This window comes from Ambystoma mexicanum, chromosome 8 (genome assembly GCF_040938575.1).
Source record: "Ambystoma mexicanum isolate Mex_15411 chromosome 8, UKY_AmexF1_1, whole genome shotgun sequence".
Taxonomy (NCBI): domain Eukaryota; kingdom Metazoa; phylum Chordata; class Amphibia; order Caudata; family Ambystomatidae; genus Ambystoma; species Ambystoma mexicanum.
This window is the reverse complement of record NC_090929.1, coordinates 813,532,553-813,555,533: the sequence shown is the minus strand read 5'-3', so window position 1 is coordinate 813,555,533 and position 22,981 is coordinate 813,532,553.

Genomic DNA, 22,981 nt, shown 5'->3' with positions numbered 1-22,981 from the left:
TTTACAATCCAGGTGCCCAGCCATGACTATTCTTCTGAGAATACCTGAGATGGACACCCAGATAGCTCAGTTCTTCACAGAGAGGGGTGGTTCTGCGGTGGGCATCGCTTGAGGTCAAAGTACTCAGAAGCGTTTGGTAGTACTCTGCGGAGACTCTTGTGGTGTGCTGCTGAAAAGTCTTACAGGACTCTGGTGACCCACCTGGCAGATGGCTTGGATCGAATTAAGCAAACGTTCTGCGTCCCGGTATGGGGCTTGATCATGAAGCCTACAAGACCACGCTGAAGGAGTTGTCTAAAAGATGGCTTTGGCCTCGGTTGGCAGGTCAAGGATAAGGCTTCAGGCCCGTGAGAGCTTTACTAGGACACACTCTGTCAATCAGCTTTGCCTCAGCCACCAACTGATACATCTCCTCAGTAACACCCACCTATTAGCTACATTGGAATGTTAATTATCCACTCTGGTATCAAACTGTTTGCTTATTACATTTCCCCGATTTAAATACAGTAGGCTGGAAAACTCACAATTCTAGATAGATAATAAAAACATCAGCGAATCAGCTCCTGTTCTTCTAATCCCTTTTTTACACATCTTTTTATATCAGAGTGCACCATTAAAGTAGCTCTGCCAGACCCTCTGAGAGTTGGTTCAGTAACTGTTTCAGTATCCTGTTTTCTGCATTCTTTACTTAATAGCTTCCATCCCAATTACATACTTTTGTACCATTACGCCATTATTTATTCCTGTGCTGAATCAGCTCGCCTGCTGAAGGGGTCACATGTAGGCCCACTAAAGCTTTCAGGTCACTTCATGTTTCCATGAGAGCTACATAAACATGAGTTTGTGTTTTAAACCCATAAGGGTCCGCTGGGCCAAATCATCTCCTTCACACAAAAAACCCTGCTTAGTGATATTGATACCAATACAAGATTCCACACTAGCAGCCCAATGCCATTCATCACTCAAATAGGGAGAACCTACCCAATTGCAACGGCCAGAAACCCAGAGCAGTGGCGTAACAAAAATAATGGGAGGGGGCCACTTGTGAGCCTTGATGAGTGACCCCCCCACAGACTCAAGATCTTCAAAGGAGCGTATTTTACACCACAAACACTTGGGCCAGTCTGGGCCACCACTCATGCCTAATATTTATGATGTGAAACACTACAGGGATGTCTATTCTGGCGACATTACACCTCCTATCTGGGGTATCATGACCCTGTTGTTAACTTCATATATCGTATCACAGCAAACAACGGACATACGAGGCTTACTTCGTGTCAAACAAACCACTTTTTTCACTATTATTGTGAGCCCTAACACCCTCAACAGAAGAACACCCTTTCCCTTCGTGATGTAATCTAACCCTAGGTAGCGCTGAGGCTCCGCCTGTCGAAAAGGGGATAGGTGGGAGAGACTTGCCCTCTTACTACAATGATTCCAAATCTAAATCTAAACATTCTTAACATCAACACTTTGCTAAAAAGAGTTGTGAGATCAGCCAGTCCATGTGGGTCTATGTGCTCATGTGGCCCTTTTATACACCCTCCGTGGAGTGTGTCTGCTCACCACACTTGTTTTGATAAAACGATGTAGTCAATGCGAGTTATAACTAGGTACCGCGTCTTGCTATTGACTGTATCTCTTCCTTATGTCTCCATGAAAAGAGGGTTTTTGTAAGGATTTTAATCAAATCTTACACCTGCCGCCTAAAATAGAAATAAGGAGGGTTGTGCCTGGGCCCTGGCACTCAAATGTTCTAGCCACTATTGTGTGTGACCAGTAATAGTATTATGCACATGGCAGTAGCGGGACACATTTTAGTGCCCCGGAGTTGGCTGTCTCCTGAGGGGGCACTAGCATTGTAAAGAATTCAAGGTCAGCCGCAGAAGGTGAATATCTTTAGTGCAGGGAAATTAAAGGGGAAGTTTGCTCAGAAATGTTATTGTCTCAATCGATAGGGCATGTCATACTGTAATCGATCTTTAAAAAAATTCCTTGTATCTTACATTTACACATGCGAAATCAACGGGTTGGGCGCTGCCATCTTGTGCTTATCTTATCCGTTGATACTTCGCCCTAAATTCAAGTGCCCTTCCAGCAAAAATATAGCTTGCCCGCCCCTCAAACTGCCAACACTTGTCCAAACGATATGCTCCACCTATTTTAATGACGTTCGTGGCCAGCATAGCCCAAACTACCCTGTCATCACCAACGCCATAACGTTGCCTAACGCAGAACAAGGAAAATAAACACACACATCCTCTCACAGCACAAAATCTTTCTTTCTTTTCACAAATAGAAGAAGAAAACATTTATTTTGAAGAAAACAATTGTCTGCAATGTTACAAGTACTTTTATTTTTCACATAATGCTCAAAACAGAAGATTATGTCCACGAAGATATTTATATATTTAGCCAGTAGAAGTTATAAGTAGCAAACATCGTATCCTTCATATGTTTTATATAAGTTCCTCATGAAACGCCGATTGCATTCAGCTATCGATTAATCCCTGTGTTTCATTTCTTCTCGCTTCCTTTTGTCTTTGAGTTCCATCAGCGATTTTTTTTTGCGAACGCACATGGTGTTCCATTATTCAGAAGATCAGGAGTTGTTTCACTTTCAAACGCAACGCCTTTACATCAGCTCGTTTTCACATCATAAACGCTGACAGGTTGCTCCTTATTGCTGTGACAAATAAAGGACATATTGGTCCCTGGTCGATAGTCCCACATAATGTTAATCACTGAAGCGCTGTTGATTATTATTGTCCAATGCTGATTTTAGAATCCATCAGACGGGAGCTGGAAACGAATGCATGCGCAGAAGGTACAATGTAGCTATGTAAATGACAGAATAAAAGAATATATTTCAGTAGCCATTTTTATAATCGAAGATACACATTAAAGTATACTAGCTAACACGTTATGTCATAAATCAGTACTGGATGGTATGGAATGAGCAACACCCACACCACACAGAATAAACACACAGAGATGTCAAGATGGGTGAGTAGGTCATACCACGACACGCGGGAAGTGCACAGAAGTAGTCAGACCACCGAATGGGAGGGAGTCCCAAGTTCACCCATTTCCCATAGTGGCCCCTACCTGAAACTAATGACAGAGATAGGAACGGCTTAGGTTGAACGACAGATGGAAGGCATTATAATTAAAATGTAAAGAGTAGCAAGCAAACAGAAAACCTCTGGGGTCCAGGGAGCCCAAGGGCACATGGAAAAGGTTCTGCTCCCACCTTAACGGTGCCCTGGTATATGATGATGGCTGCACACCGGGATATGCCATGGGACAAAGCGGTGTAGACATCATTAGCCTGAACACAGGTTGTGGGTGCAGGTGTTGGAGGAGCCATCATCACAATATAGGCCACCTAACAACCCACAACTCTGCACAGAATATATAATTGCGAAAGGCTGGACAATATAGTGCGCGGTATAAATATTCTTCAATGTAACATAACATACAATGTGCATTCTTTTCGTCAAATAGTACAGCGCGGAGTCGCTGCAGAGTGGCAGTCTCTGCAGTGGTTCTACGTGTTTCCTGAGTACTCCGGTGTTTTTGGAGTCTTTCTGCTGTTTCTACTGCAAGAGGGCGGAACATTTACTTAAAATCCCTCTTTCCCGCGGAGCGGCCGCGCAGTGGCTGCAGAGTGGCAGTCTCTGCAGTGGTTCTACGTGTTTCCTGAGTACTCCGTTTTTTGGAGTCTTTTTGCTGTTTCTACTGCAAAAGGGTGGAACATTTACTTAAAATCCCTCTTTCCCACGGAGTGGCTGCAGAGTGGCAGTCTCTGCAGTCTATGGCAGATAGGGCAGAAAGGCTCGCCAGCAGGAAAAACCGCACCTTCAAAACTCCTATTTCAGCTAAACGGACCTCGGCTGGTGATCTTTCTCATTTTCTCCATCCGGTTCCCGTTCAATCTGAGACTCTGGGTCCCCAACTGCGGAGTGCCAAAAAGAACAGGGTGCACGTTAGCCGGATGAAATGGAGTCTCCTGCGGCTAATTGTCACCTGTCTACGGCGGAGTCTCTTCCCCCCGCCTGCTGTCTCCCGCCGCCTGAAGTGAGGGCAGCGTCGCCCCTCGGAGGAGAGGAAACGCTGCTCGTAACATGTGAGGCGGGCACGGCGGGGGGCAAGGGGAGGACTGGGATTCTGTGCGAGTCTCCAGACCGCCCACATTCACTCCATCTGTTGGGGCCTGCCCCCCCCCTCCAACAGTGGGGTGTGTGGACAACAGTGGGGCTGTTCCGGTTAACGATCTCTCGCTGGCAGAGCCCTGTACTCTGGACCCAATTCTCTTTACTGTGGTTCCCATTCTACACCATTCCCCCCTGGACGCCAGGGCAGCATTCTCAGGGGTAGTTCCATCACGGTCTAAGTCGCCAGAGGGAGCGCAGTATCCTGTCCTAGTCGGAGGGGGACACCTGGGAACGGTGTTGCCAGACCCTTCGGGGGCATCTCCTTGAACTGATAGTCACATCAAATCCCCACTGGTGTCTACTAAAACTATGCTTTCAAAAAAGAAAGGAGTACCGGCATGGAAGAAGCGATGTGCACATCTACGGCAAAAGTCCAGACTCAAAGCCCAACCGTCACAGCGCCATAAATTTCCTGGCATACTTCTGAAAAATCAACATCACCATCAGAAGGAAGATATATCGCAGCTGTCAGCCAACAATAGGTTTTTTGCAAACCTTTTACAAAAGAAAGTATCAGTCCCCGAAGAACTCTCTGAAGAACTCTCTGATGCAGAGATTCTGAGAGTTATTACGGATCAAACTCCTCCTGTAAACATCACTGGAGAAACTTCGGACCTGCGACCAGCATTTTCGCTAGAACCAGCACGCTTTTCTTTTTCGAGTACTGTTGCCAAAGCAAAAATCAGGTGGCATTTTGGTTCCCATCGATCCGGGTTCTTTCTCCATCTAGCTCCTTTGCCAAGACTACCAAAAACTAGGATGGAGCCCTAAACCCATTACGTCTCCAGTCTTCTGTGGTGGACCCCAAATGCCCCTGAAAACATCGATCTCAACTCAGGAGCTTCGGCCTCTTGGCCCTCGGATCCGGCCACCACCTTGCAAACAACAAAGTTGCCTTTGCAGCAACAGGGGTGTCAACGACCCTCTGACAATATTATTATTGACTTAAGTAGTGCTGAAAATCCTTCGTCTGGTTCATTCCAGGTAGATGAACTAGAGACCACAGACCTCACATCAACGTCTTCATATGCAGACGAGCTTGTGGGGGAAACGCGGGTGACCAACGAGGATAGTCCTTCAGCTCCGCACATCCAAGACCATGAGCCCAGAGCCTACCCAAAGCAAGGCACGACATCTGATTCTGTTGCCCAAATGGGCCCGGTGACTCCTGGACTTTCTGTGGGGTCTCAGAATGTCAGCTCGCAGACTGAATCCAGTCCGACACGACCCATTTGTTCAAGTGAAAAACCAGGAAACCCCTCAAAAGATTTCTCGCCAAAGAAGACTGATCTAAGGTTAATAATGTCTACGGTAACCTTGGCCATGGCTCCCTTTTGCAAACTGTACGAGTCGATCAATGACTCGATGAGAGACCATACTTCCATCATAGCCATGATGAACAGTCGTCTGATTTTCCTAGAAGGCTACATCAATGCCCTTAACAACAAAATGGAAAAACGTGACACGGTCGAGGGACAGGCTCAGTCCTCCGATGTTGGTCAAGTGAAGAAAGTCCAGTTGGTGGATTTGGGTTCGCAGACTTGTGAACCATGGCCGACACCTTGTCCTGTGGAGCTTAGAACTGAGTCGGGCAATGAATTGCCTTTCGAGGGTCGCATGAAGACGAAGGCAAAGCAGAAAACGGCAAAGGCGAATGGAGCAATTTACGATGAACCGATCTCAATTGCACCAGCTCAAGTGATCCCTCCTGACCTGAATGCAAAGGTGAACTTACCCGTAACCAATGGTTCCCTCACGACTCAAAAGCAAACGACAATTATGTTTTTCTCCCCCCAACCGACTAGCGTTAAAGCACTGCCTTTAAATGACAAGGGTGAGAGCGTTAGAGGGCCTGAGAAATCGGTGCACAAGGAATTGTCAAGAACCATAGTTGCGCCTAAACCTTCTAATAAAAGGGCGGCAAATACCACATCAGAAAGTGTATCCGTCCCTGAGGCAAACACCTCCGCTGTTGGTGAAGATTTATTAAACCTTAGTGTTTATACACTATCGGATGATCGGGAAGATGGTAATATTCTCTCCCACTTGGCCGAGGAGACCTCTCCTTTCTACACTCTAGAGAGTCGATGCAAGAAGCTCCAAAATAAGACGAGCTGGGGGTCCCGATCGCCAAAGCGTCAAACACCGGAATTCCATCAAACCATCCGTCGAGGTGTTGATTTGGGCGGGTTTAATTCAGGAAACACTACCCCAAGACAAAGGATCAGAAAAACTGACTCTCCATCGAGACATAGTTCTCCTCCTATAATCAAATGGGTCCATGCCACTCGGGCAAAAAGGCTTCCAGAAAAGCGAGCCCTCGCAGAAACAAATGCCAAAGAAAAGGAAAATTGGAACAACTCAAAAGTTAATGTAAAGGATGTACCAAAAACTACAGCACATGTTTCTAAATCAAAACGTAACTTTAGGATTGAACAACTACCAAACAATAAGAAATACGTGATACTGAATAGAAGTTTCTTATTGCAACTCCTCAAATGTGTGCCATTGCTCCGCAAAGTTGAAACAAAAGACCTAGCTACGGTCGAACCATTCCACCAGGGTAAAATTGCATGCGCCTATCTTCATGTGCACACTAATTGGGCAAGAGTGAGGATCTCAGAGGCTGCTGAACATCTACTAAAAATGGGTTTTGACCTGTTTGAACTTGAAGAGAGTACCTCGTCCTCTCCTTTACGGAAACGACCTCAAACGGCTGTGCCCTCTGGAGCCATACATCAAGACATTTGGAGCAACAATTCAGCATCTCCTGTGAGACCGTCGGAGGCTAGAGGCCTGAAACAAACAGTAAAAAACAGCATACGATCTACAAAGCCTCCCACCCCTCGACCCTCGTCTTCGAGCTCTTGCTGTGAACCCGAGAGTCGAGAATCGAAAAACATCACTAGACGGAACGAAACAGCATATAAAGATCCTTTAGGCATCGGAAGACGCCCCGCTGGTCCTACGCCGAAAATTCTACAGACGCTAAGTCAATCATTGAGTGGAAATGACACCAGTGCCCAGGAAAATCAAAAACAAGCTCCTTTAGCGCAACTATGGTCATGGTTGCCTAAGGCTCTAACGCTAAACAAGAATAAATAGCAATTTGTTGAATGTCTCTCAGGACACCTTGCCTCTAAACAATTAATTGGGAAACCAGGCATCTCTTTAGGGTCATGGAACACCCGTGGATTTCAACATCTGACAAAAAGAGGAGATTCAAACCTGGGGTGCCTGGATATCATCTGTCTTCAAGAAACTTGGATGGTCGAACGTCCTTCTATAGATGGGTATGATCTGGCATGTGTCCGAGCCATTAAAGGAACATTTGGCCAACCTTCATCTGGCCTTATAACTGCAATTCGCTGCGGCTCCGGACTATATCTAAAGAAAACCCTGAGATCAACAACTTATCTCTTGGCTATGGAAGTCAGCTGGAATAATTTTGAGCAGGAAAAGGGAACATTTAAATCACAACCATTAATTATCATTAATGTTTACTGGAACCCTGTGGCTATGACCGATTCAGTCTTCCTAGCATTGATTGAAGAAACTATTGACGAGGCGCTGGTAAATTGTCCAGAGGCTCTGCTGATTATTTGCAGTGATTTAAATGCCACCTGGCTGCCACACGAATCAGCTGACCATCCTTCTCTAGTTTTGTCTCTTAGAAATAAGCGGGGAGCTGCATGGCTGTCACTGATGTCATCCCGCGAACTACTCAGTGTGAGGACTTATTTGATGGAACTGAGAGGCCTCCTACTTGGGAGAGAGGAAATTCTTCCGCAGATATTGACCGTATCTTTATCAGCAGATACTTGGCAGTCCTTACCACCTCATTTTAAGTACGAAGATCTTTAGGGAGTGATCACAATCTGTTGGCACTGAAATGGAAGACAAATATGCTCTGCAACTTAGTAATGCCAGCCCAAGTGGAGTCTAACAGTCAGCAAAATCGCCTAAGACTATCAGCAACTTCCAAACCGTTGATAAAGGACCAGTACCGTAAACTAGAAAATAAGTCTGACCAACTGAATGCTCCACAATTACCGGACTATCAACCGCTTCTGGAACCTTTTCGATCTAAACCCAACGGTCCCAGACAGAATAATAATCCTGCTAAACATGAATATAGTAAAGAACTTGTTCTAAGATTTCGCTTAGTAAGGAAGCAAGAAGAAAATTGCGAGCCTTTCCATCATTAGAAAATCAGAAAATCTTTAATCAGGAACAGCAAACCTATAAATCATGGATAAGACAATACCTCATCAATCTCCATCAACAAGATGCAGAAGCAATGTTGAAGTTGGTCTGTGGCCATTATCCTCGGGAATTCTGGGCCCTTCTTAGATCTACCTCTCTCCTTTTGATGAATCTCTTTCAAATCCTGTGTGTGAAAAGGTCTGGATAAAATTCTATTCAACTCTGTTCCAGACGCCTGCATCCTCCAGTTCCCTGGAGTCTAGCACAAAACTAGAACCATGGATAGATCTGAGTAGTGAAGCAGAGATTTTCAAAATTCTTCAAAGACTTAAACCATCACCCGGCCCGGATGGAATTACAAATCTAGACCTTAAGAAGTATCCAAGAGAATGGTCCTTGTTGATCAGTGAAATTTTCAAACGCTGTAAACAGGCAAGACAGATTCCATCTTCTTGGACTACTTCAATTGTAGTCCCAATTTTCAAAAAGGGTCAGAAGGAAGATCCTAAGAATTACCTCCCTATTGCGTTATTGGACACGGTTGGAAAGGTGTTCGGCTCGCTACTACTTCAGAAATTTCAGCGTTGGGCAAGCGAGGCAGAATGTGCCGATCCGTTTCAAACTTGATTTACAAAAAATAGCGGCACACAACCAACATTATGTTTCTCAACGCGCTTAAAAGCAAGGTTTTGGGAGGAGGCCCGAGAGTGTTCCTTGCTTTCATAGATCTAGCGCAAGCTTTTGATCAAGTAAACAGAACGAACTTGTGGAGGAAATTAACCCTTTGGAAATGCCCTATCGAACTCCTTCAACCAATCCAAGCTTTACATCAGAACACAAAGATACGTGTGAAATTAAATCAAGCTGGCCTACTCTCATCAGAAATCACAGTTGGTCGAGGAGTGAAACAGGGATGCCCTCTGGCACCGGCACTTTTCATTGCTTATGTGGGTGATTTCAAAGGCTCCGAAATATCTATCCGTTCCTTTCCACCATCGATGGGAAACCAAAAAACAACAAGGCTACTCTATGCAGATGATTTAATCCTAATGGATATGACCCCGATTGGCCTTCAGCGTCAGCTCGACAATTTAGCTGCTTATATTCGAGTAAACGACTTGACCATAAATGCATCCAAAACCAAGATCTTGACTATGGAAAAACATAAACGACCACAAGAGAAATTATCTTGGTATTTGGATGGGGTTGCATTAGAAAAAGTTTCCAGCATCATATATTTAGGAGTAACACTAGACTGTTCCAGTATTAATGCAAATTTTCAAAGTTGCTTAATGAATAAAGTAAAAAACCTAGCGGCTCAAGCACGGGCGATGGACAGGAAGTTTGGTCAATTCTCTCTGCTACCGCTGATCAAATTTTACAAGATGAAGGTGGTCCCCTCACTGACTTATGCTGCGGAAGTTCTTCCCCATACACCGGCCCATCTGTGGCTGAAGTTAGAGGGACATTTCTGGCGCACGGTTCTAGGTCTCCCTAAGTCTACATCGGCCCCCCCTTGTTCGAAGAGAGTTAGGCCTCCTCTCTCTGAAAGGGTCTACAGAGATAAAATCCATGATGCATTATAGGAAAATGCTACTTCCAGAATGTCCGTAGGTGTTAGCCATCGTACGTGTTGAAATTCTCATAGGTCGCTGTCCTGTTTTACAATCGTGGGAAACAGCGCGTAAGGCGAAACTAGCGGAAATTCACTCTTCAGATCAAGAGCTCATTAGGAATCCGTCAAAAATTAAAAGGAAAATTAGTGAACTTGATTGGATTGCAACTCTGAACATTGCAACAAAAGCAAAATCAGTGAGTCATCTGCCACCTTATCAAAGCAAATTGAACATTGTTCCGAACTACTTGAGTAAGTTTCCCAACAAAGCAGCTAGAAACCTGTTTCTGAGAGCGCGCCTAAATTTATTGCCGACAAATGAGATTCTAAGACTCAGAGGACAGAGTAATTCAAACACATGCCGCTTCTGTAAAAATGACACTACCGTAGAAACTATACACCACTTGCTCTTAAACTGCCCAGGAATAAGAGCCATAGGCGAGAAATTTTTGTTATCACATCTTTCAGCGTCCTACACCAGGGAAGAGGACCTATGGTGGACACGCTTAATGAGTGGAGAAAGAAATACTTGGACAATTGCTGCCACACAGACTCTTAAGTTTATTCTATCTTGATGAAATTCAGAAATTTTGACTATTTGTTAATACCACAACCGCATTGAAACGTTTTGTCTTCCCACCACTACCTCTCTCTCTTCTATTTCTCATTTCTCATTACTCTTTATTCGCAGTTTTCTGATTCTACATTATCCACTTTCTCTTCCTTTCTTCACGTTCTTCACTTTCTTCTTTTCTTCTTCTTAAACTTGTTTATCTCTTCTTCATTTCGTCTTGTTTCTTCACTTCGTTTTCCATTCTACTATGTTTTGTAAAAATCATTAATTTGATTAAATCAACTAATAAATAAATAAATTAGTCTGTCACATAGTTAGTCATCAAGTGCACAGCAGACATGCCATTGTCAATCGCCCAAATATTATCTAAAGTTACACTTACATAATTTCAGGTGTTCCATTCTCTCGATGTCAAGCAGAACAACCGCTCCGAACAACAAATCCCAGAAATAGAAACTGAAGTTTTGTATGTACACTTTTAATATAGTGAATGTTATCAATTCTTTGTGGCTATTCGACAAATTTTGTCCTCCAAACTGTTAGTGCGTGTCATTCAAGGATAAATAACAATGTCAGCTTGTATTCAGTGATCTAAGCAAGCAAGGGGTAGGTTACGTTTTGGAGAAAGAATGCCACAGCATAAGACCTTGCTTCTGACACGTGGTTTAGAAAACTAAGGACAGTTAAAACAGCGATTTACAATATGTGCCTCAACAGAGGAGCGAAAACACAACAGAAAATGATGCATTGCTGTTACCTCTATGGCTATCTCTGCGCTATAAGAATAGGAGATTCATACCCCCTTCTCGCTCATCCAGCACTCTTTCATGGCCCAAAGCATACCCCTGCGCCTAGTCTCCTACAAACCTACAGACCTTCATTACTAAGTCCCTGTTCCACCCTAGATTTGTTTGTTCGCTGCCTACATTTCTGGCATATATTGTATACCAATTATTATAATTCTTGCATGTCCGTTCATGCTCACTTGCGCTCCTGATGCAGCCCTGTGTATGATCAGGCGATACTGGTGTGAGATTGCATGCTCACACTACATATGTCTGCCGTGTGTTTATTCTCGTGGCAAGTAGCCACACGCACCACGAGGTGAGACTTTAAAACATTTTGTCCCCATACGTATTGCATCTCTAGCCTTTTATCACACTTGAAGTGACCATTTCTGTTGACGGGAATTCAATGTGGTGTATTTATCTAGTTTTTATTTTATTTTATTGAGCATTTGTAAGGCACTTTACACAACAGAATTGTGTTTCAAAGCGCTACAATGCTTGATGGGAACAGAACATGGGGAAATAATGACAATTACAAAACAGTAATATACTGTTGTTGTCCTACTGGGCCTTGTGGCGTTTGCCCGTGCAAATCCATTGTGGGGCGGTGCCGGTGAAGGGGATGGAAGGACGAGCAGAGGGGTGGACAAGTGCTGGAGGAGAGCACGGCATGGAAGTGCTAAGGGGAGCCAAAGAGGAGAAACTCAGGCTAGTGTTTGTAAAGGCGGATCTAAAGGGTGGTCTGTGTGCCATCAAGCAGATGACTGCAGGGCAGGGAAGTGGGATGGAGGGGCGCTGGTATTAACTGAGAGCATGGTCCTGGGATCCTGTGAGATTCATGATGATCAGGTCACAGCGGTAGTGGGGTGATTAGCAGTGAAACAAAAGAGGGATGATGCGAAAGTGAAAAAAGGCCTTGTGGATGATGAAGAGGGTCTTGAATTCGATTCTTGCAGCCACCGGAAGGCAGTGCAGGGATTTTAGGGCTGGACAGATGCAGTAGCTGGGCTTGAGGGCAAGGATAAGTCTTGAAGCCATATTCTCGATTAGCTTGAGGGGGCGAAGGGAGGAAAGACGGAGATTAAGAAAGAGGCTGTTGCAAAAGTCCAGCCTGGAGAAGACCAGAGCTCCGGAGACATTGAGCTTCTGGGGAATGTGAGAAAAGGAAGAATGCCTGTGAGGAGGTGGAGCTGCAAGTGGGACTTCTTGGTAGGCTCCATAATGTGTGGGGTGAAGGAGAGAGCAGAGTCTGAGATGACCCTGAGTTTTTGTGTTTCACCAGATGCTTGAAGTAGAGGGCCCAAAGACGGTGGGCACAGTCAGGAGGACAAGAGGGCATGGTTTTCCCGATGATGCAATTAGGAACATAGGCCTTTGTTCGATTACAATCTGAATGTGCGCATCTGGGATTCCATCCTTTTCACCACTTTCCATGGCCCTTTCAGAAAACGTTTACTCTCGGAGGAATGCACCTCCACTTTGTACAGATTCTTGGCCATATTTATTCCCTCAGCATCGCCATATCCGTGGATGACATTCTACGTGAATACCTATGCTTCCATGATTGGAACTATGCATCAAAGTTAAGGACAATGGCCATATGTCTGTAAAATCATTTTCAAGTGCACTGAGTGTCTTTTGCTCAGTTGTTCATGAGTGGTCCCGATAGATAAAATTACCATCAAGTGCACAACCACAACTTCTTCTTGTGAATTACGTAACCTGGATGGTAAATAAATGTGATCTACCATGTACAGGTGAACATAATCAGGGCAATGGTGGTTGGTGAGTTGCAAACCAATGGTCAACGAGCTATGCGGGCTAATGCAGATGGGCTAATATGTACAAACATTCAAGTCCCCACGACTTAAGCCTGGTAAGATTGCTTGATTAATATCTACCACACAACTAATGGTTAATGTTCCGTCGATCCTTGTTTGAATTTTATTTTATTTTATTTTATTTATTTATTTTCTTATTTATTTTTTTAAAACATGTTTTTTCGGTATTTCCAACATATACAAGGAAACAAAAAGAAACAGCCTCACTTCCCCCCACTCGCCCTTCCCCGCCCATGCTTGTGCACACTTCCCGAAGAGTAGTTTGTAGATAGCCACTCAAGGAACGATCCGTCCTCTACATTATATCCAATATTCTCGAATTCTGGGGGCACCATTGTTGCATATAATCACCCCGAAGGTAGTCCAATAGCATACCCCAATCCTGTTTCAATTTGTCCCTTTCTCCTTGTATACTATATGTCACTCACTCCATAGCTACTATCCCCATATTTTATGTAGCCATTCTACATTCGTGGGAGGTGCTTTCTGCTCCATTTCCTATCTAGCACCAGCCAATGCCGCAATTACCAGGATCATGAAACCTTTCCACTGAGATTTAATATAGGAGTTGAAACTCTGTATCAAAAAGCCCACACATCCATTCCCTAGGGGAGTAACATGAAGGTCCCTGCACCATCTGCTGTATTTGACCACTGACCTCCCCCCAGAATGTCCTAAGTGTTGGACAATCCCACCACGCATGCCTCCAGGCCCCTCTCCCCGAACATCCCCTCCAACATTCCTGTGCAACTCCCGGGTACATCGTGGGAAGCCTTTCAGGTGTATAGTGCCACTGAACCAATATTTCATACCATGCTTTGCGGATTTGAATATGTACTGGAGAGACCCCCGGCCGGCCCATAGAGTCAGGGTTAGCTCTGCAGTACTTTAAGATGAGATAGCTGCACCTTGAGATGGATGGGGTTGCAGGTTTTCTTACTCCAACACCAATCAATGAGGACAACTCAATGGTTTGGCAAAGGGGAGCCAGTTTAATGGCAAGTACAAAAAATGGGGAAACATGGAAATCAACAGTGATGTGATAGCCCGTCTCACTTCAACTCCCAAAAACCTCATACAAACAGTAACATTTATACCCAAAACTTGTCATCATTGACGTGTAACACTCGAAAAGTTAACATGCAATTCTATTGGTTAGGAAAAGGTAACTTTAATATAGGTGCTATATCTGTATATGGTAACAGAGTGAGGAGACTGGATAAACACTATCCTGTGGGTGTCTAAGCCCATCCTTCTAACATTACTCTTGTAGACGTCACTAAAAGTACGACATCCCATTGGTTCTACTATCTATATGACCCTAGATTATTTGGTCCATTGTGATTGGGTTGGCATCAACCCCATGCATAAATATCAACTTTGCTTAACAGCACGCAGAACGGTCAACCAGGTGCAGGGTGTCCTCCAATTCACCCTGCCTCCCTTCAATCAATCATCACTTTATGGGCTATGTGTCAATTAGTTCACTGTGGTTGGCCTCGAAACTGCATCTTCTTGTCTCGGAAAAGTCTGATATCTCTGTCTGGGCGGGTGCCAAGCGTTGGTGTGAAACTGTGCCTCTTCTCGCTCGGCTGGTCACATGCTAGCACACCATGGATTTGCCTTGTTTCTTTCAATTTGTGTATTTTATTTTCGTTTCACCCACCACCTGCTTCGCCTTCTTATCTCGATCCTTCAGAGGCAGGATATTCTGTTCTTAGCTTCAATTAAAAGTAGCTCCTGTCCATAGCTTCTATTGATGTGACCTGGGCTTCTCCGGCACAAGCTGCCTCTGCTGAGTTTCGATTCAGCCTTTCTTCCTCGCGTTTCGAGAATATGAAATTTCTTGTGTTTGGCCTATTGTCCTATAGTAACCTGAGTTGGTTCTGCTTTTCATGCAATGTGGACTCGCACTTGTATAACATGCTTCATTTTGAGGTAGACTGTGTACAATGGCGCTTGCCGCTCTATTCTTCTACTTAGCATAGAAAGCCGCACTGTTTTCTTAGCTTTCTTGCGGTTACAAGCATATGTACAGGTGTTAGCTGCTTGAATATCGTCATCCTGCTTACAGTTTAAACTTCTTTGTATTCTATCATTGCTTTCTTCTTATAGGTTCATGACATCCTTATTCATGGCGTTTTGTCTTGTTGTGTCGTCCTTTGGTTGTCATTTCTTCTATGGGTGCGTTAGTCTAGTCCCACGTGACGTCACCATTCGTCTTCCATTCAGGACTTTTTGGTTTCTTCCTGTACAGTACTTAAACAGTCTTCATTTCGTCTGATTTGCTGGTTGGGTTTTCTTAATGGATACCTTACTGTCCATGGTTGTCTGGTTTTTGGTACTTCAATAGGTATTGTTCTTCTGATAGGCACTGGGCAGAGCCCTACTGTGGCTCTCTGCTGGTTTATTTGCTCCTCATACGTCATGTATTTCGGTGTGAGCGTTTCTGGTACTTCAAAATGGGCGACTGGAGTGCAGGCTTTATTTGGGACCTCCTCTACACTCCCCCCTCTGGTCGATTCATCGACCACTTCCACTTCCTCCTTTGGATTTATCTTATTTGGTTCTTCTGTATTCATCTTTACTTCATCATCTGGGTTCATCCCTTCTTCATCTTCTGGGTCTGTACATGATAGTTTGAAGAAGTGTCTCTTTGGAGTCCATATTTTTATTACTCCTCTCAGGTTTCCTGCTGTCCTTACTTGTTCGTCTTTGTTCCATGTCATCATTTGATATTGTCCATTTGGGCTGCAATAAATCCATCTTCCCACATAATGTCTGTGTTTCCTGGGATAAAGAAACTTCGTACCTTCTAGTGCGTGTTTGCTAGCCTTCACAAAGTCTCTTATTTCTTCATCAGTCAGATCTCTGGGCTTCCATCCTGGTTTGACATCAGTCATGATCTTCATCCTTATGGCTTTCTTTGCAGTTTTCTGGCATTGCGAGATTATTATCTTGATAACGCAAAATCCTAGTAATATCATCACTAGCAAGGCTCCTAAGAATTTGAATGCATCCGCTATCCATTGTGGAATCCATGAAAACAGTGATCCAAACCAGCTGTCATCATCAACTTTAATCGGTTTCAGTGATCATCTGGTTCTGCAGGTTTGTCAGCATACCTATAGCTTCTGTTAAAGTTCCATTTTCGTCATTGTGAGAAGGTATAAATGTGCAACATCATTCTCCAATTTTTGCGCAAACTCCTTCATCCATAGCTGTGATCATGTCAAGTACATATCTGTTCTGGAGAGTCATCAGTCGGATGGCTCTTAACTCTTCCTTGATTGCATTGAATCCTTTTATTGTCGTGTTGATGGTTTGCAGTAACTCCCATCTGGTTATCAGCAACCATTTAGTATTTGCTCCAACCTGAAATATTGGCATCAGAATTGTCATGAACACTGATGAGGTGAGGCTGAACAGCCTGTGTTCATATGGGATTGCATGAAATGCTTCTTCTGATTTGGCAGAGAAGTAATTCTCTCTCTTCATTCGGGCTATAAGTTCCACATATCTCTTCTTCCTAAGGTGACCATCTGCTTTCAGAAAACTGTCAATATTCAGGTCACTTTTCGGGATCACTAATGCTGGAACGTGGAGGTTCACTATTGTGTATATGCCGCCCCAGTTGTTTGGCAGTCTGATGTATGCTTTGGATCCACAAGCCCAATAATGATCCATTATCACCAGTGGAGTAACTTTGCTGAAAATGTTGGGGGGGACATGAAATCTGAAGAAAAGTTGCCCCAGCCAAATGAATGGGGACAAAATGGTGTGCCATGAAAGTTGGGGGGTCAAACACTCCTGTCCCCCAAAAGTTGGGGGGTCAAACACCCCTGTCCCCCCTTAAAATTACAGCCATGATTATCACTGCAGTCCCATGAGTCATTACTGGGGCTTCAAAAATTCGTCCGCAGTTTTGATTCTCTCCCATTTTCCTTGTGCCATTGTTCATGAAGCACAATTTTTGACTTTCTAGTGGCACTATCAGGAGGGGTCCTCCTCTCTCTTCGACCCATGTTAGTAATTTTGTAAGTTTAGGCCATAGTGGTTTGCACAGTCTTTGTGAGTTTTCAATTGCTTCCTTGCAGGCTCCGAGGACCATCCATGCTTTGCAGATCACTACTCCTTGCTCCCATCCATCTGGTGAAAGCACTGTTCCCCAAATCTGCATGTGGCCTCTGTTTTTCCAAATTTGAGCCTCTGCTGGAGTTTTCCCTTGGACATTTAGTCTTGTGTTCACTTCCCATCTTATTCCTGCTCCTTTAACTCCAGGCTTCTCGTACCTGATCACATGATTCCTAGTATGAGCTCTGTTTCTTGTTTTAATGTCTTGGACATAATCATCTTCATCGGGGTAAGCCGGTTCAGTTGCCCATATCAACGAGGCATCACTTCCCATGAACTGGCATCTGGTGTTGCACATTGCTACGTGTGACAGACAGTGTGCTGTCTGGACATCGATTTCTACAGCTACGAAGATCTTGGATTTCCCCATGCTGTATGGTAAGAGTGTGCAAACGAAGCATTCCCCTTCTGAATTTCGTCTTCCAACTTCTTTCATGTGCTGATACCAAATGTTGTTTCCTAAATGTGCTGTGCTGTCCAGGTAGTCGTTTAGTTCATTATTATCTTCATGTATGCTTCTCTTTATTCTTAGGGTTTTCCTGTAGTTTGCTATAACTACATCTCTGAATGCATCTGTGTGGCTTTTTCTTGCTTGAGGGTTCTCAGGCATCCTGGTCCATGGTGCAGGTCTCTTCATCTGCACCATTTTAGTGGACAAGAGTTTGGCAGCTCTTTCCTGGTCCTCATGCATCTTTTCTCTGCTGCGTGCAAGTGCCCATGCCAACCAGCCTGACACCAGTCCGGTATATGGCTCTATTGTAGGTCTGGTACTTGTCCCTTGTGTTAGAACATGTATGCCGGGTAATACGGTCTCTGCGGTTTTGTTTTCCAGTTCCTCATGCAGTTTCCTTGCTCTGGCTATGTGCGGGAATAGTAAGTCTACTAACATTTATGTTTGTGCAGAGAGTTTCTTCGAGTTGGTTTCTGTTTTCTCAAGAGTTTCTGATGTTACTGTTTCTGTTGGCTTTTCTTTTAACTCTTCTTGTTCTCTCATGACAGCTTCTGTGATGTTTCTTATGGCAGGCAGTCTCTTCCTTTCTGCTGCTTTGGTTTGTGGTTCTGCAGTCATTGATACTAGGCCTGTTTCGTGTACATTCAGTGTCTGCATGCGTGTAGCTGTCAGTGATGTTACTCCATTCATCTCTTGCCGACCCTGTCTCCGCCTTTCTTTTTATTCGTTACCACAAGTGCGTGTGTATCATTGCTAATTACATCCATTTCGAGTTCATTCACTCCACCATCAGATCTTCTAGGGACTGGAATGACTATATAAGTACTGAAATTGGAACGATTTGTGCACCAATATAGAATGCAGTTCTGATCGTTAATGACAGTAAAATAATGATAAACATAATACATAAGTACATGATAATCTTGTATGTCAGGCGACAGCATTTCCTTCCAGAGAAGCGGGGGTGCCTCTATGCTTGTGGGAGGACCAGGTTGCTGCTCTGGGCCCCCATCTCGATCATTTGCCGAATGTCACTATTAATATTTCCTTACCCAATATCGTCTTTCAAATAAGGCATTTTGCAAGTGTTAGATGGTTTACAAGTGTCCCCCCGCTCCTCTTGCGAGTGACAATTGTCTCTTGTTTCAGGATACAGTTCCTCTGTTAGAATATGGGAAAACAGATTATATAACACTTTAGTGAGCCCCTTCACTGTGCATGTTCAAAGTACGTGAGCTCCCAGTCCACCCTCCGAATCTGCTTCAGTCCTGAGGACATGCTGGATCCTAATCACCATAAGAAGAATAGGAAGGTAAAATAACAACAGGTGCAACAAGTGAAGTTTTCAACTCTTCTTCCTCGATCTGTCCCTCGGCGGAAGGTTTCGCGATCTTCTCCTAAGGATTCGATGGAGATTGGAAATTTTGATTTGAGCTATAATACCCTGCAAGAGCATGTTTAGCTGAGTACACTTTACTGGATCTCTGAGAAATGTAAGTACGTCAACATTGATTGGTCTTCCCACTAGCTCTGGAAAGTTCTCAATGAGGTGGAAGAAGACGTTGTATGCCAATCTGCTGTCTTCTGGTGACAAGGACATCTGTTCTGTCTTCGTTGAGATTCAGGATCATAGGTTTTTTCCTTGATGTAAACAATGTCTGCACTGTCCGTTTGCGTGGAGTGCGACTAAAATGACTATTTTATTTAAAAGATGGCTTAAATGTTCAGTGTTCGCTGGGTCTCGTAGGAATGTGAGAGTGACTATCGTTTTCCCGACAATAGTTGGACAGTCTTCGATTATGCAAAAGAACAGTGTGTTGATGAGCTCATCTATTTCCGCCTGTGTTGGGGGCATTGGATTCTTTCTCATTGTACTCGGGGAGTATAATTAATTGTTTTTTTTTATTGGTTTATTACAAACCTTTAAAATACACTAAATAAATGATACATTAAGTAAATTCCTTTAATCCATAACCAACATAAAATAAAACAAGCTCATTCTCCAAATGTAAACATTTGAATCAGCAAATATTCATCTGTAAAATAAAATTTGACTAGGTCAGTTCTGTTGCATCACGTAAAGAGGTGATGGCTTGTTCCAGAAAGAAAGTTATTGCTATTGTTAGCTTTCGATCTGTTTCGTCGAACAAAACTTGCCACCAGTCATCTAGTGATAGAGTTGATCGTGCTTGAGTAAAATGACCAAAATGTTTCATACGTTCACTAGTCAAGCTTGGACACAGCATTACCAGGTGTTTAAGTGTTTCTTCACTGGCATTGCACAATCTACAGAGTGTCGAGGGCACAGCATTAAGTGAAATTTCATATACAATTTCCTTCGGTTATGGTCTTGGAACTTTACCAAATTATTTTGAGTTTCATTGAGAGCTCTTTTCTGCATCGGGATGTTTTTCATTAATCAATGTTTACGACTCTGTTCGCCAGTCAGAATCCAATCCTGGTTCCAGAGTTTCTTTTTGACAAGATTTGGATTAGTCTGTAGGGTTACTAGATCTGTGTCAAGTTCTGTTAAGATTTTTTCAGATCACTCAACCCACATTGAAAGGATAGAGCAGGACCCTATTTTTTTTTAGCATGATTTAATATCTCATATTGTAAAGATGATGAGGCCATTGAGACTTTACGATAGGAGGTAAGAGTTTGCCAACACACTTTTGCGTTAAGAGAAGTCAGACTAAGTTCAAAACGAATACAGGCCGTTGGAGTTCCCTTAGGTAAACAGAGAACACGAGACCAGAACATGTTTTCTAGACTGTCCCGTGTTTCGTATGAACATCCCAATGCACATTCCTTGCCATACATAAGTGCCGGTACTGCTTTTTGTTTATAAAAATGAAGTGCTGGCAACACTGAATATTTGCCATATTTTTTATGAAGCCAAGACGCTTGAATTACAAGCTTTTTGCATTTCATTTTAAGGTTATTCACCCACGGAGCATCATTTATATTGGAGTTGAAAAGAGTCCCCAAATATTTGATTTCAGATGTACATGCCATAATTTTCTCTCCCAAATACCACTTAAATTTGTGTCTGTTTAATCTATTTAATCCTCGCAGGTTTTGGATTACAATAATCTCCGATTTGGTGAAATTCACAACCAGTGCATTTTGCTTCATATAGATTTCAAGTTCATTTAGACTACGCTGCAGGCCAATCGGAGTCGAATCCATCAAGATTAGATCATCGGCGTAAATCATATGGCCAATGTGAACACCGTTGATTTTGGGGGGAAAAGACGTTGCTTTTTTGAGGCTTAAATCAACATCTGATATAAAAAGGTTGAAGACTATCGCAGCCAAAGGACAGCCCTGTTTGACCCCACAGAAAGTCTGAATGGCAGATGAAAGTCTTCCCCTTTTATCAAGTCTAATACCGATGTTGGTATTAGTATGCAGGTCTCTAATAGCCAAAAATAAACTTGTTGGACAGTTCCATCGCAGCAACTTGGACCATAGAATGTGTCTATCAATGCTATCAAAAGCATGTGATAGATCAATTGAGGCGATGTAGATTTTTTCACCACGCCGCAAAGCATCCATTTTCAGTAGGTTGATTAACAGAAGATTCAAACTGCAACCTACTCCCTTAGTAAAGCCAGTCTGTCTTGGGTCTATATGCTTAGTGGATAAAATCCACCTCTGTAGATCACGTTGCAAGAATGTCGCATACATTTTCCCCAAGACATCCAGTAGAGCAATTGGCCGATACTGACTTGGGTCAGCACGATTACCTTTTTTAAAAATGGGCACGATGATCGCGCTTTTCCACGAATTTGGTGTTATAGCCGTGGATGCAATCTTCGTAAAAAGTTGGTAACAAAATTCGGCCCATTCAGAAGGGTTTTCTTTCGGGTTGAAGTTTGTCAACCCATCCGGGCCTGGTGCGCGGGATGAACTTAAATTGGAAATAATGTCAAAGATGTCGGATTTGTCAAAATTTATATCCCACTGTTTTAGGGCATCGAAAGCTGGTATTTAAAAAGCTCCTTTTTTTGCCATAAAACTGGGTAAAGTGATCTATCCACCTTTCCTCAGAGACCATATTTTCCAGCAATGCGTCCCCAGTGGCACTCAAGTTATTAATGAGTCTCTAAAAGTCTCTTGAGTTTTTATTGGCCAATTTGGCCAACATCAGTTCAGCATCTTGCTGGAGGAGATATGATCGATGAGCCTTTAACAAGTTTTTATATGACTGTGATTTCTTTTCTTTAGCTCGAGGTACACGGGGATCGAGGATCTAGAACAGCGCCGGATCTCCATTCTCATTTGACGTTTGCGTTTCAAGATCTCCAAATGAAACAAGTGGGTTCGCAGAAAGTGTTGCCGCTGAGAACCGTTATTAATTTCTTTATGTTGTTTAAACAGATGTTGATATTCGATTTGAGCGGATTCAGCAGAGAGGGCTTGTGTAAAGGACCTGATCTCAGAGTCCTCAAGTCGCAGGCGAATTCTGTTTGATTGGATAGAGATCTTCTGATTCCAGTGTGTACATGATTTAATATCTGCTCTAATTGTTAATTTTAGAAGGTTGTGATCACTTTCAACCTTATCGATGACACTAAGGGATTGAACCCGAACATGTAAATTGTTCGACACATAGAAGTAATCGAGGTTAGATTTTTGGCTGAGTCTTTTCCAGGTGATCTTTGCAGGGATGTCACCATCCGTGCATCCATTCAGCATGGTCATTCCTCTCGCAGATATTTCAGTGATCAAGGCTTGAGTATCTGACAGATTAGTTGGTTTGCTAGTCGACGTCCTGGATTGCGATTTTATAGAGTCAATATTAAGGTCACCACACAACAATATATTCAATGAAAGTTCCTTTTCATTAATGGCATCAATGATTGTAGGCACATGATCAATACATTCAGCTGATCGAAAAGCTTTATGCTGCCAGTACAAATTAATGATAGATATTTTATCCATTAGTTGATTGGCAGACGATTCTGATTTAACTGTGACCAGTTGAATATAGGGATTTAGATTTTTGTCTTCAACAATTTTGTAGCCTGAGCTTTTTCTAATCATAGTAAGAAGACCAGCTACAGGTCTGCCTGAATTTTTCAAAGTTGCAGGGTAGATGGAAATATCGAATTTGTCGCAAATCGGGGGTTTTGCAAGCCAAGTC